This window comes from Mus caroli, unplaced genomic scaffold (genome assembly GCF_978045245.1).
Source record: "Mus caroli unplaced genomic scaffold, Mus_caroli_1 scaffold_13, whole genome shotgun sequence".
Classification (NCBI taxonomy): domain Eukaryota; kingdom Metazoa; phylum Chordata; class Mammalia; order Rodentia; family Muridae; genus Mus; species Mus caroli.
Window position 1 is genome coordinate 75,899,186 of NW_028227268.1, and position 14,976 is coordinate 75,914,161.

General features: G+C 40.6%; 1 protein-coding gene across 1 annotated transcript in view; it reads left to right on the forward strand.

Annotated features, from left to right (window-relative positions):
- The first annotated feature begins 10,425 nt into the window (after positions 1-10,425).
- Positions 10,426-14,976, forward strand: part of Sgcd (sarcoglycan delta) — a 425,306-nt gene continuing 420,755 nt past the window's right edge. Inside the window, exon 1 of the mRNA XM_021177343.3 lies at positions 10,426-10,714. The gene's annotated coding sequence lies outside the window, so the exon portion shown is untranslated. The remainder of the gene's footprint in view (positions 10,715-14,976) is intronic.

Here is a 14,976-nt window from a genome sequence, read left to right on the forward strand (position 1 = left end):
GATCCTAACCTCTCTTCTGGCTCTGTGGTTACCTGCATGTACCCCACACACGTAGAGAAACATACACATAATTTAGAGAGTGAAACCATATGGAAGGGTTTAGAGCCAGGAGAGGGAAGTCAGAAATGATATAATTATAATTTCAAAATCAAAATAAAATAAAATAAAATAAAGTCTTTATTAAATAATGGCTTTCTCACATTTCAATAACTGAAACAAATCAACAGAAAAGTAATATTTTATGGCATGAAATATATGAAGTTCAAATGTAGGCATCTCTAGATACACTTTCATCAGAACAGGGCACGGCCATTTATGTTTTCTTTCCAGCTACTTAGATGCTGTAATAGTTGAATATGATGATTATAAGAAGAACCACATGATTGGAAGCCTAACATATTCATTATCTGGTTTGTGCAAAAAAATGTGCCAACCCTAGAGTTGGCCCCATATGAGACTTTGCAAAGCCAGATAATGTAATTACCATACACAGCACACACTGTGCATTGACTAACCACTGGCTGCTGTGGTTAGATATAATATTATGTTGATAAAGTAAGGCTCCAAGTCTCCAATTTTTGTTAAAAATTATAAGATCCAGTAAAGCCAAAATTTATTTATATATATATATATATATATATATATATATATATATCTGAGAATGATTGTGGGATATGAGATTTGCAGGGCTAAATGCTTGGAGAATTCAGGACTGAAGATGTGGTTTACATGGCATGGCTTAAATGGTGCATTGTGCTTTCTGGTAGTAAGGATGTAGTTTCTAAAGCTGGTTGCTCTATTGTCGCTATTGTCCCTCATTAAATAAAAAACTCCAGTGATAGTTTTACTGTTTATATTCCCAATATAAACTCCAAATTTACCATTAAAATGCCCCCTCCCAATGTTCCCATCTTGTCCTCAACACATGCCCTTCCTTTTGGCCTCTGTGAAATGTGTATAAAGTGGAACCAAGACCATGGCATCCGGATTTTCTCCTACTATGCCCTGAGGCATCTTTTCTTTTCTTTTGGAAACCTCCATTCGTATTTACTTAAATCCCAGGGAATTGCAACTGTATGGCCATTAAACTAGTGCCAAGGCATTTAAAGTGCCCTAGAGTTACATGCAACAGAGCCCTTAGGAACAAAATTGATTTTGTCAACAATATCAAATGAGTTAAACTGAAGCCAATGCTAAGTCTGAAGGAAGGTCACTGCATTGTTGATCTTCAAAGATTCAGGGCATCAAGGTCATAGCAACTAATAGGGTGTTTTGAAAGTTTTCTGTTTTCTGAGATTTAGTTAACAGGTTGGTAAAGATGTCATTAGATTGAAGATAATGCAAATAAAATAAAACAAAGTAAATAAAAGTGTGAGAGTAACTTATTTGGATTAAAATTAACTACCCTATAAACACAATTATATTAAACTTTGTAATCCACCAGAACTGTCACTATGGACACAGTATGGACACTCTGGTTAAATTCTAGATCACTATTTTCTTCGTCTGTTATGTAACAATATAGTGTCCACACTGCTACTTTGACAAAAGACTTGAGATAATTAAAGTGAAATCATCAATGTTTAATTTGCTGAGATTTTGTGGTTTTCTTGTTTTTAAACATAGTGTCTTGCTACATTGCCTAGTCTTCTAATGAATTCATAGGATTAAGCAATTATCTTGTATTATTTTTTAACATGCTACAGCTGCACATATACAGTAACTACCACACTTGACTTGGTCCACAATTTTAGAAGTTTTAATACATTATTCATTGCCTGCCCCATACTTTGAGTCTGTAGTGAGGTAGTATATCATGGCAGAGTCTCCAGGAAAGGATGAGGCTGTTTACCTCAAGACAGACAAGACAGACAGTAAGCAAAAGAAAGACAGAGGCAGAAAGAAGAAGAAGAAGAAGAAGAAGAAGAAGAAGAAGAAGAAGAAGAAGAAGAAGAAGAAGAAGAAGAAGAAGCAGATGTCCCAAAATCCCTGTGAGGCCACCAGTGACCTAACTTCCTTGCATTAGGCCCTACATCTTACAGATTGTACCACCATTAGATGGCACTATGGGATGGGGATGAAGACTAACTCATGAGGTTTTGAGTGCCATTCATTCAAACCATCTTATTTGTCTGGCCACTCATCTATTGGGTTGTCATACGTGGTCTGCAGTGAATGATGTTTGGAAGAGCATGGGTGTTGGATCTTGTGCCATTCCTTTTGCTCCCTTACATAAGGACGGTCTCAGCTTACATCCCCACCAGAAATGCACATTTGAGTGTCTAATTTAGACACACCTCTGTTCAAGTCCTTCACTCACATTTATTTTGGATTGTTTAGGGGAAATTCTTATCAACAGTACAGTGTTCAACCATACAAGTTCCCTAAATATTTTGTATTTTTAGCTCCTTGTTGGATATAAGGATCCTAGCCAGAGTGGTTATGGGGGGAAAATGTGTGAAAACCAAAAAAGAAGAATTTGTCTGTGTGACTAAAATTTCAGAGACATCTTGAAACTGTTACAACAAATGAACATATCCATAAAACTTTCAGAATACAAAATCAACATAGAAAAATGAGTTGCAGCAATGAGAAGGAAGGAAGGAACTGAAAGGGAGAAGAAAATTCCCATCATTAATTGTATCAAATAGAAGAGAATCCTATGAATAAATACACTGAAAAGAGAACTACAAGATCTGTGCATTGGAAACTGAAAGCCATTGATTTCATACAAGATTAAGATAGCAAGATATAAAAGTAAGATGTCCTGTGTCCAAGGAGTAGAAGATTTAATAATGTTAAAATATCCATATTCTCTAAAATGCCGATCAAAACTACTATGGCATTTTTCATAGAAATAGGAAAGATAAAATTTGTTTGTAACCAGAAAACACCACAAATAACTAATACAGTCTCTCTCTCTCCTCTCTCTCTCTCTCTCTCTCTCTCTCTCTCTCTCTCTCTCTCTCTCTCTCTCTCCCTCCCTCTCTCTCTCTCTCTCTGTGTGTGTGTGTGTGTGTGTGTGTGTTTGCATGTGTGTTTATTCATGTGCCATGTGGAAACCAGACATTGATATCAGTTGTCTTTCCTCATATTTTGAGACAGTCTCTGATTCAGCTCATATCTCTCCAAATAAGCTAGTCTGGCTGGCCAGCAAGCCAGGGAGCGTTCCTGTGTTTACTGTCAGCACTGGAATTTCAGTAAAATTGAAGGTGGGTACTGTAAATTGAGCTCAGGTCCATGTTTGCAAGCAGGCCCTAAACCCACAGAACCATATTCTTAGCTCCCATTACACAGTCTTCAGCAAGAGGAACAAAGCAAGGGTATCAAATATGCTGGTTTTAAATTATATTACAAGGTTGTTGTAATCAAAACAGGGTGGTACTAACATTTAAAACAAATGCATAGAGCATGAAACAGAGTAGAGAAGCAGAAATTAATATACAAGGAAGACAACTAACAAAAGTGGCATGGCTTCACGGTAGGAAAGTATTAGCGAATTCAATACAACTGTTGAGAAAGCCATACTATCCAAAGAGAAATGAGAAAATGTGAAGAGTTCATGGTCTAATACCAACATTGGGTAAAGAGACAAGCCTCAAGAATCTGACTCCTGGATCAGAGAGATGGCAGAGTGGGCAAAGTGCTTGCTGAGTGACAGTGGCTAATGACAAAAAGACAGGAAGTGATGCATATCACAGATGAGTGATTCTGGCCATCTGGGTCCAATTAGCTTTAAGGAAGGACTCTTCAAAGTAGCTCTGAATATCATCTTACAGAAGAAATAAACTGCATTGCATCCTTCTAAATAACATAGCTGCAATAATGAATTCAAGCTTCTAAATATAACCTCTAAAAGAAATCATCTGATTAAATTGTAATAATTAAACCCTTGGGAAATTAAGGGTAGATATTAGTTCAGTTTGAGTATAGACTCTTGCTAAAAAAGCATACTTATATTCTAAACATACGTAAATACCAACTAATGAGATAGTTCAAAAATAGACAATTCAACATTCAAATATTTATCATATAAGAAGAAAATAAGCTCTCAGTATGCATCAACTCCTGCTGTAGAGGTAAAACCTATTTTCATAGATATTTTTTGTTCAATCATCTCACAGTGAGGACTAGCCATGTACTTTACTGATGATAAGTCAGGACAAGAGTGTCTGAGTTACACATATATTTTTATTAGGAAGATAGTGACCTTCATTTTTGTATACATGCATGCATTTGATACAACCCTGTTCTCTTCTGTGACTGAATAAAGCCCATTTTATATACATGCCACGTTTTCCTTGTCTGTTCAGCTATTGGTGAGTGTTTCAGCTGAATCCAGAATCCAGCTATTGTGAATCACACTGCAGTAAGTATGAACATGCAGGGAAATATTTTTAAAGAAGATAGTGATTGAGGTTTGCTCCAATCGCAAACCTGAACCAAGAAACCCTTTGGTTCAGCCACCTGTGTGATTTAATTTTCTTTTTAAGTTTTAAAAGATTTCTTTTTAGATAGGCTGTGAAATGATACAGAAGATCTTCATGGCTAGCTCTGTCCATTTTCAGGGAAGCTGCAGACATGTATGCAACAACTATTTCACCTCAGACTCATTGTGCGTTATGTATTTTCCCAGGTTGTGGCCTATCACGTATCTAGAGACTATGAAATGCTCAGAAATATACAGTGATGCTTGTCTTTCTGGGTCTAGGTTACCTCACTCCGTCTAGTAGTTTCTTTCAAGTTCTACCCATTTATTTACAAATTTTATGATTTTTTTTCCTGACAGCTGAGCAGAATTATGTTGTACATTTGTACCACGGTTTCATTATCCATTCAGTAGCTGGAGAGCTAGTTGATATATCTGCATAGGTGGGAGAAATCTCTCACGGTCCCACTCATTGATGAGGAGCTACAGGCAGTAAGCAGAATCAATGTTCTCTAGGGATGAACACTCTGATAGTTTATCTAATCTGAAAGCGACCAGCCTTAAACACAAACACATATGGGAGATGCCACATGGACTCACCATGTTGTATTTGTATGTAAATATATAATTACATATATATGCACGTGTGTCTACAACAATAATACATTTTAAAGGGGAGTTCATTAATTTGAAAGGGAGTCAGGGGAACATGGGATACGTTGGCATAGAAGAGACAGAGTAGAAATGATGTAGATAAATGCTCATGTATGAAATTCTAAAAAAAAAATTAAAAAATATACAGTGAGTGATGAAATTTGTGTCTTTGATATTTTTAGTTTATAGTTGCCAGGTTTTTGAGGGAGGTGTGTGTGTGTGTGTGTGTGTGTGTGTGTGTGTGTGCATGTGCACATGTCAGGGCACATTTGCCCAGGAATGGGCCAGAGGTTAATGTTGGGATGTCTTCCTCTGTCCCTCCTCTATTTTTTGAGATAGTGTCTCTCAGTGAATCTTAACAACTCAACATTTCAACTAGATGCTTGGCCAGTGAGACCCCAGGATACACCTGTCTCTGCCTCCCTCTCCCATTCCTCTAAGCACTAAGCACAGACAGATCTGACCTGCTCATAAGGGGAGTGGGATCCGAACTCAGGTCCTCATGCTTGCATAGCGAACACTTTACTCACTGAGCCACTTCCCAGATCCAGGAATTAGGTTTCAGGCATCTTAATCTTAGTTTAACGGGCTTGCTATTCATAGGGTTTGCAATTCACTTGGAATGCCTGGTTCAGCAGCTGGGTTTTGTTCTAAGCAGTAATGACAGTGTAAAGATGGATAAAAGGGCAGTTATGGATTTTTCTAGCTCTTTCTCATTTCTGGCTATCATGGAGTTTGCATCATTTTTATTGATCAATAAATTTTATTTCCAAATAAAAGCGTAGTATTTCAAGAGTTTACTTTCAGTAAGCTACAACATTAGGAGAAATTATGGACCAGAAAGAAATTTCAAAGAATTGACCAATGCTTTATAGTAAAGGGGAAAAAAAATTAAGGGTAACTGTTCAACTATACTAGAATTTTCTCCATGCTGTTAAATTAATTGCCTTTAAAAGGGTGTTTGCAATGAGTTCCATTCAGCTATTCACTTCTATATCAATTTCTTCTCAAGGTAATGACTGATCTTAAGAAGCCTTCCCGATGTAGTATGTGGAAAACTGAATTTTCAAAACTGTAGGAGACTTCAGTATGTCTTGCCAATAAAGATACTCTCATAATGTGTGTGTCATTAGTTTGTCACTGAGCCATAAGTAGCCCCAAATTCTTACACAAAAATGTCTCTTCAAAATCAACTGTTTACCTCTGGCCATTGGAAAGTGGCCCAGTCTATTCTGCAGATTCAAACAGGGTGTGCCTCCTCACTGGGCACTGTTTGCAAAATAAACCCTCAGATAAAATAGGGCACCAGGCTGCTCTCTTAATAACCTGCTACTCATTTAATTAAGTTAAATTCATTTGTTTTGGCTTGAGCATGATAAGCTCTTTTTTCATCTTCTGACTAAACATTGCCTTACACTATTCCGAGAAGACTTCTCCAAAATAGAAGGAATTACAGAGACAAAGTTTGGAACTAAGAGGAAAGGATGGACCATCCAGAGACTACCCCACCCAGGGATCCATCCCATAATCAGCCACCAAACCCAGGCACTATTGCACATGCCAGCAAGATTTTGCTGAAGGGACCCTGATATAGCTGTTTTGTGTGAGGCTATGCCAGTGCCTGGCAAATACAGAAGTGGATGCTCACGGTCATCTATAGGATGGAACACAGGGCCCCCAATGGAGGAGCTAGAGAAAGTACCCAAGGAGCTAAAGGGGTCTGCAACCCCATAGGTAGAACAACAGTATGAACTAACCAGTACCCCCAGAGCTCATGTCTCTAGCTGTATATATAGCAGAAGGTGGCCTAGTCGGCCATCATTGGAAAGAGAGGCCCCTAGGTCTTGCAAACTTTATATGCCCCAGTACAGGGGAACTCCAAGGCTAAGAAGTAGGAGTGGGTGGGTAGGGGAGCAGGGAGGGGGGAGGGTATAGGGAAATTTCTGGATAGCATTTGAAATGGAAATAAAGAAAATATCTAATAAAAAAAGGCTTCCCATAGAAAAGCAGTTAAAGTATATTGTATTCTCTTAGCACTTCTCACTTTATTGTTTTTCTATTGTGTTGTGTGTGTGTGTGTGTGTGTGTGTGTGTGTAATATATGGGTGCCAAGACTATAGGAGGATATTATTCAGTGCCCTGCCTTATCATTCTCCCTTATTCCATGGAAACAGGGTCTCAATCAGTAACCTGACAGGTCTCAGCAAGACCTTCCCTCAATGGAGTAACCTGAATGTAAAGCTAGGCTGGCTGCCAGCAAGCCCCAGAGATCACCCTACCCAATTCCAAACACTAGGGTAAGCTAGCATGCTGGGATCCTTGGCTGACTTTTCACATGGCTGTAGGGAGTTGAATTCAGGAGCCCATGCTTCTAGAGGAAGACCACTTATCCACTAATCCATCTCCCTAAGCCCTTCCTAGCACTTTAGTGGACCTTCTACTATTTTTCCCCAATCCCGTGATAAGTCTACTCAACCCATGGCTCTGATGGCGCTGACTATTTTCCCTTAGCCTACCAGTATATCATGTGAGACAAATATGGCCAGGTTGTTGACCCTATCTGTGTGGTCAGAGACTTGTTTGGCAGTGATCATGTGGATCAAGGTGGACCTAATAGAGGGATCCCTTTGAGGGGGAAAGACCTGGGAGTTTTCTCAGTGAAAGTGAAGCAGCTGGGGATGCCTCACTGCCCAGAACAGAGATGACATTGGAGCCAAGAGAAGCCAAGTGGAAGAGAGGGCAAAACCTTGACAGCACCCTCCTGGCTCTTCTCATGCTTCAGGACTGCATGCAGACTCACAGTTGTTAATTTAGTACATTCCCCACCCCACCCCCCTTTTTTTTTCCTTTTGGCTAATTTGAATGAATTCTATCAGCTGTAATCGAGGACTACTTAAGAACTACTCAAGAGAAGGAGACTGAGGAAGGAGTTCTACCATCCTTTGCGAAGGGAACCCTGGAGTATTAAACACTACCTGCAATTAGGTAATTTAAACATTTACTGGGTGCTACACTAGCCACAGCCCCCAGTTATTTTACACAATACTCATCGTATAAAAATTAAGAAACTAAAACTGTGAGCCTGTTTTCCCAGTGGGTTGCCCTGTCTTTAATAACTTAAACATTGGTAAACCACTCAACATTAAGAACTGCTTAAACTCCATCTTTCATTCTCCTGGAGTAAGCTACACACAGCTTAATTAAGCACTGGGCACCTCACTACTAAGACAAAGGCAGTAGAAAGAAATCCACAAATAAACATCCAATTCTTTAGGATTTGTAGCAGCTGTTTCCTGTGAATGGCTTCTCTCTCCATGTGGGGATTTCACCTTGCTGCTGGCCCTTGGGGATGGAGCTGTTTCTGAATGTGGGCATTGCAACTGTGAACTATTGTTCTGAGCTTCGTGCTGAAGTTGAAGTCTCTGGACAGCACTTGGTTCAGCCTCACAGGACTCACTATGGATTTGATTCTCACTGTGCCTTTCCTACGGGTTAACCTGGAGGAAAGACTCCAGTTCTCTGTTTGGTAATAAATGAAGAGTAGCTGCATGGCTGGCTTATTGTTCCAACTTAAACCTTGGGGCAGTTTCCTGTGCTTGAGTTGATATGCCCTCTTGAGACAGCAGAAAATAGGGACACAATTCAGATTTAAAAAAAAAAAAAGGTCTAGGTTTTACTCCACCAAAACAACAAAGAAACTTAAGTGATTTATGGCACTGTTGTAAATGCGTCACGTGGATTTACCTCAATAAATGGGTAACTACTCCTATAAAGTAGAATTGAGTTATTAATTTTAATTCACCATTGACAAAAACCAAGGCCCAGAGTATTTAAACAAATTGACTAGAACCTACAGCTGGGACCGCTAGTTAGAGGAGAGAAACAGTTATACTCAGAATTGATTGAAGGCTGCTCACCTGAAAGCTGGGTGGTATAACCTTCCCAGAATACACAACAGTAGAAAAAGCACACACGACAGGGACACAGGGTGCCTTTGTCAGCATCAGCTCTAGCAGTAACTGTCTTTGCAACTCCGGATGAATCATCTCATCTCCCTAGGCCTGGGTTTCTCTGTGTAAGATGAAGGTTGGAAACTATTTGTATTGAACAGTCTCTAAGTTCTCTGGCTCTATAATTACTGCACCATGACCTCAGATGTATGGGTGTGTCTCACCACATGTGCCTGAATACACACACACACACAGGCATGCATGCTTGCAGGAATGCCCACCATGCTTCCCAAGGAAAAAACTTAATTATGCTGAGAAGATTCAACACAATTTGATGCCAAACCCTGAACGCCAGTGAGTTCTAAGATCTACAGCAGCCCACTCAAGAACATAGAAATAGTTTTTAAATCTGGCAAGAAAATGGGAAGACAGAAACAAACAAACAAACAAAGAGGGAGGAAAAGAAGGAGGAAAGAAAGAGAAAAATGTTGTTGTGTGTGATTTAAATGTTAACACAAAACTCACACACCAAGTGTTCCTCTTTAACCTGTTTTCTGGAACATTAAGTTGAAAATGTTGCTTTGGCTTACAAGATCTAGGTAGCTTCCCTTTGGAAGCACATGTGTTTTGAGATTTGTCTCCTTTTTTATGATAGGAAAGAGAAAATGTCAAAGGTAGACCACAAAACCCAGCAGGAGGTACCCACAACATCTTGAGGGAATGCCACCCAGGAAAGAGAAAATTACAGCTTCACAGATGTAGGATGCATTCTGGTTCCAGGTTCTTTTCTTTTCCTGTCACTTTAACAGAGTTGTCACAGCATGTAAAACGTTACAGCCAGCCATGTTACCTGCACAGCTTTAGAGCAAAAAGTATCAGAAGTGTCTGAGGAAAATAATTGCATTATTTTTAGTTGCTGCAGAGATAGATGCAGCAGGGATCAGGTGGAGAAGACAACTTGGGAGGACGGAACTGGAAATGCTAAAAATATTGCTTCCCCGGCACCTGAAATTTTAAGCAAAAACTTAGGAAGGGCCAGAGAGGAAGATGGAGTTAGAGTTTATGTCTCTTCTCTCCAGTCGGTTTGTTATTAAGATCTGGAAGAGGAAACACAGGGGGCTTACCCCAGGCAGTGGGGGAATTCCACAATACACGTGGAACAGGCAAGGTACAAAGAGACAATGTTGAACTGGGGGTCGGGGGAGAGAGGGATGACATGTCTACTGCATCTAGTACCCAGAGCAAAGTTTGTGTAGAGAATGTCTGGGAAATCCAGTTTCTAGAAGCAGCCTTCTTTCCGTGAGTGTGAACCCAGCCGACAGACGCCATGAGCGCTGTTGCAAGAAAGCTAGGCTGTGTTTGACACACGTGTTTCCCATTGATATCTGGAGACAGCCCAGTAGCTGGGAGTCAGCTTGACAAAACCGGATCGAAGTAGAGGCAGAGTAGGGTTTCAAAGCAGGCAGTGAGAGAGCGGGAATGCTGTTCAGGAAATTCTTCAGGCATGGGCAGGGACTTGGCTGCAGTTGTGCGGCTGGAAAATCTGACTGGGGCAGCTCCTGAGCGCAGGCAGGGCCTGCTCACGGGGGCGGGCTGAGTGGCCGCCTCCATCAGAGCCTCTCAGCTTTCCCCAGGACCACGGGGGACTCTCATCCGCCACTCTGTGAAACAGACAAGAGAGGTAGGGGACTGTGCAGCTCTTGCCTTACCAGCCTAGCTTCCTGAGCCCTGTCTGCTGTTCGTTCACCAACACTGGGGGGTTCAGGGGTGGGGAGAGGCCGCGTGTGTACGTGTGATTGAACACATTTCAGCTCATCACCTGGGCAGAGGGACTGGGTGCTTCTCAGCTTTGTCTGCCTGCCAAGGGCCCTTAAGATCTGAGTTTCAACAGCACCCAGGGACTTTTGAAAGTTAGCACTGCACAGCTAACAGCACTGGGGAAGGAAAAGTATGTGAATTCCTGTGTTGACACCCTGTTTCAGCGGTCTGGAAGTTTCCCTTTCTGCTTCACGGGACACTTGATTGACTGCAAAGATAATCTCCCATGAAGACATTCCGGTTTTGAATGCTTCAGGAATTTTTAAAGGGGGTGTTCCAAGCAGGAAACCGTTCTCTGCTTTTGGAGGGAATCAGAGTTGGAAGTTTTTATTTTGGAATACACTTTTCTTTTCTTTTTTCTTTTTTTGGTAGGAACAGATGTGTGTAAGGCTTCCTGGTGTTTAATTTTCAAATGTGTCTTTGACTTTCTTATGTGAGGTTTGAATAGCAGTAATATATTGGTGTAGAAATATGCTGGATTGTTATTCTGCCTTTTACTTGGTGGAAGAAATAACCTGTAGTTTAGTAAATGTTTCTGTATTTTATAACAGATAATAGAGCAATAGCAGAAAGCAGTCATTTATTTTTGAAAAATCATTGTTAAAAATAGAGGCAAATAATGTGAATGTTCTATCGATTGCTCCGTTTTATTTTCCCCTAAAACCAGTGCATTAAAAATGTTGACTAGTTCTTAGCAGAGGAGAATCTTGCCTTTCCTCTTCAATTTTTGGTCTTTCTCATATATGTACACTGTATTGTAATACATATACACTATATCGTAATACATATAATAGCCTTCCTGGGACTACTACATTGCTCCTTTCTGTGTATGTATTTAGAAGACAAGCCATGCAGTGTTACTGTCTTTAAGAGCTCAGCTCAGCTCAGACAAGTTTGGACTAAAAGCTCATCCATCCAGTTTTAGGGCTAACTTGGTGATCAGTCCATAACAAGTCCAGAGGAGACTTGGGCAAGAGCCTGCCTAGGGAAAACAGAGGAAAGTCCTTGAATACTAAGTCATTAGCACAGACCCACTAGACCTTATGGGTGCTTCTCTTAGAAGACAGGGTGGGTTTAAGTCCGGGTCCAAGAGGCTATTGTTAGTACTGAATGGAGAGGGGTAGAGGTTGAGATGTCTCACTTTCTCCAGTCCTGGACCTAAGAGGAGTGAGCAGAAGTCCACGCTGTGGATAGACTTCAGATTAGCAGCTGGTACTCTGCTCATAGTTTTGTTTTTGGAGGATGGAATCGGTTTTATGACTGACAGCTGGCTTTCTCAGTCTTGAGCTGTGGCTCACACATGTTTTCCTTATAAACTTCATCCTTGTTTCAGGAGGGGTAGAGTTGGGTAGGGTGGGGCAGGGTGGGGCAGCTTAAAGAATTCCAGGACTCCCTACAGGCGAGGGAGGGCAGTTAGAAGTCAAGCTGGACCACGGCTCTCTCTTCTGGTGCCCGGGCAGATTAGTAACTAAACTGAGCCATAGCCAGGCACCCACTGCCAGTAATAGAGACAGAGTGATCTAGAATGTCATCCCCCTCTAAATTTAGTACGTGTCAAGCTTTCTGCAGAAAGAGGCGTGACATAGCAACTCTGGGTTGCAAGATTGTGCTCGTGCGGAGCAGTGCCCAAACTGGGAAGAAACTGTAGTTTCTCTTTTCAAGAGAGAATCTCAAACTCTCTTGTAATTTGAAAGGAGGGATCCGGGGAAAACAGAGGCAGAGAAAAAGAAATCTGATACAGAGGTGGATCCAGTAAGGACAGAGCTGGACAAAATTAACATGGGGCACAGAGGGAGATCTCTGCCCAGGAAATTAGCACACTTAATAGAATCTACCAGACACTGCTCTGCCGGCCTTCACATGAAGGTAACTCACAGCCCCAGTGCAGGAGGCTGTTTTACCTTCCTCACAAGGAGAAACATTATGGTCAGCCTACCCTGCAATGCCTTCTGGAAGTAATCAGAAAGCCCATTTTGTAAGAATAGCATTACCCAGAGGGCTCAGATTTCTGAAGCAGGAGAGAACAGGCTCCTGGGGCCTTATTTTAGCCTGTATTCCTTGCAGAGCTATTCCTGCAGGAACATTGAGTGAAGGGACCAGGTGGACATGAACAAGTCACTACTGGAATGAAGCTATTCCAGGCTCTGCTAGACCTACTTTATTAAAACAAAGTTTTGAAAAAGAAGATCATGCTATATGAGCTTTTTTAGAGTGAAACTGAATGTTCTTATTATTTTTTCTTCAGATATATAGGACTGAGAGAAGATTGTGATAGATACAGAGATATAAAGGGTAGCTAGAAGACAGGTGACAGAGACAAAGACACAAAGTGTGATGTGGAGAGAGAAAGAATAGAAATTAGATTAGAAGATAGAAGTGATAATATATATATATATATATATATATATATATATATCTCCAGAAAGACACAGAGATAAAGGAGACAAATGATTGGTAGACTAAATTCATGATAATGATAAAATAAATAGAAGATGAATAGATAGGCTAGATAAGAAGAAAGAATACATAGAGAGATAATCAACAGACAGACAAGAGGGAGGGCAGAGAGATAATAGATAAATAGATTGGTAGCTAGTTACAGAGACAGAGATTTGGAGAGAGATGTTAAGTAGATGGAAGAAAAGATAGATGATAGATATATAGAAGGAATAGTTAAGGAGATACATAGTTAGAATTGATAGCTAATTGGTGACAGATCCAATGATGGATAGGTAGGTGATGGATGACAGACAGATAGTTGATAGATTTATTATACAAATTATCTAATAACACTATAAAAGCCAAGAACTGCCATGACATTAGTCAATCTGCTGTTGGAGCCCCAGAAAATGGGGTTTTATCACTCAAAGAGGGAGTGCATAGGCAAGTATAACTCACAGACTGAGACCTAGAGATTTTTGAACTAAGAGAAGGAGTTCCAATGGGATCTTTACTAATCTAAGCTTCAGAATCCAAGGGCCCACATCCAGGGAATTATATGTTTGCCAACAGAAGACATTCCTGACAAATGCTGTTCCTGACAAGTCTGGCTTTATAAAACCTGCAGCCAACTGAAAAGCAATGGCTTTGGACTACTCACTTCTGATGCAGCCTCCGTGCATTATTTTATAATATATGTTGGGATTTTCCAGGAAATTTCATTAGAAAAGAAAGTTTGAGAGCTGTGTCAGTGAAGGCTGCATTTAGCCATCAGTCCTTCAAACCCTGCTTGTCATAATCTAAGCCTTAAAGGGATTGTTTTCATACATACAGTTGTAGATCAGACTTATGAACCAAGGGAGCCCTGGAGCAAGGAGCACTGCTTCCCCTACTTCCACGTAGACTTTATATCCTCTTTTTATCTCTATGTGTTGTCCACAAGCCAGACAAGTACTAACAGAAGATGAAGGGAAATTATTTGACCTCCAGACTCCTTTAATCGGGAAGGAATAACCTCATTATAGTCTTACTCTGGTGCCTCAAAGCATATTTGCAGAACTGCATTCAAAGCTTATTGATCAGGCACTGACCCCATGGAGTAACACTGCAAGGACTGTCTTTGGCCAGCCTTTCACTCTCCAAGACTGCACTAGAAATCATAAGTCAACCTAAAGGTTTTTTGACTAGCGATATGAATCAGAGTATTGTTAGCACCTGAAAATAGGGAGAGTCTGTGATATGGGTCATAGATAGTATTGGCCACATTTCTTTTTTTTTTTTAACAATTTTTTTATTAGATATTTTCTTCATTTACAATTCAAATGTTATACCAAAAGTCCCTTATACCCTCCCCCCACCCTGCTCCCCAACCCACCTGTATTAGGACATATAATCTTTGCAAGACCAAAGGCCTCTCCTCCCAATGATGGCTGATTAGGCCATCTTCTGCTACATATGCAGCTAGAGACAGGAACTCAGGAGGTACTGGTTAGTTCATATTGCTGTTCTCCTATAGGGTTAAAGACCCCTTCAGCTCCTTGGGTACCTTCTCTAGCTCCTCCATTGGGAGCCCAATGTTCCATCCAATAGATGACTGTGAGCATCCACTTCTATATTTACCAGGCACTGGCATAGCCTCACAAGAGACAGCTATATCAGGGTCATGTCAGCAAAATCTTGCTGGCA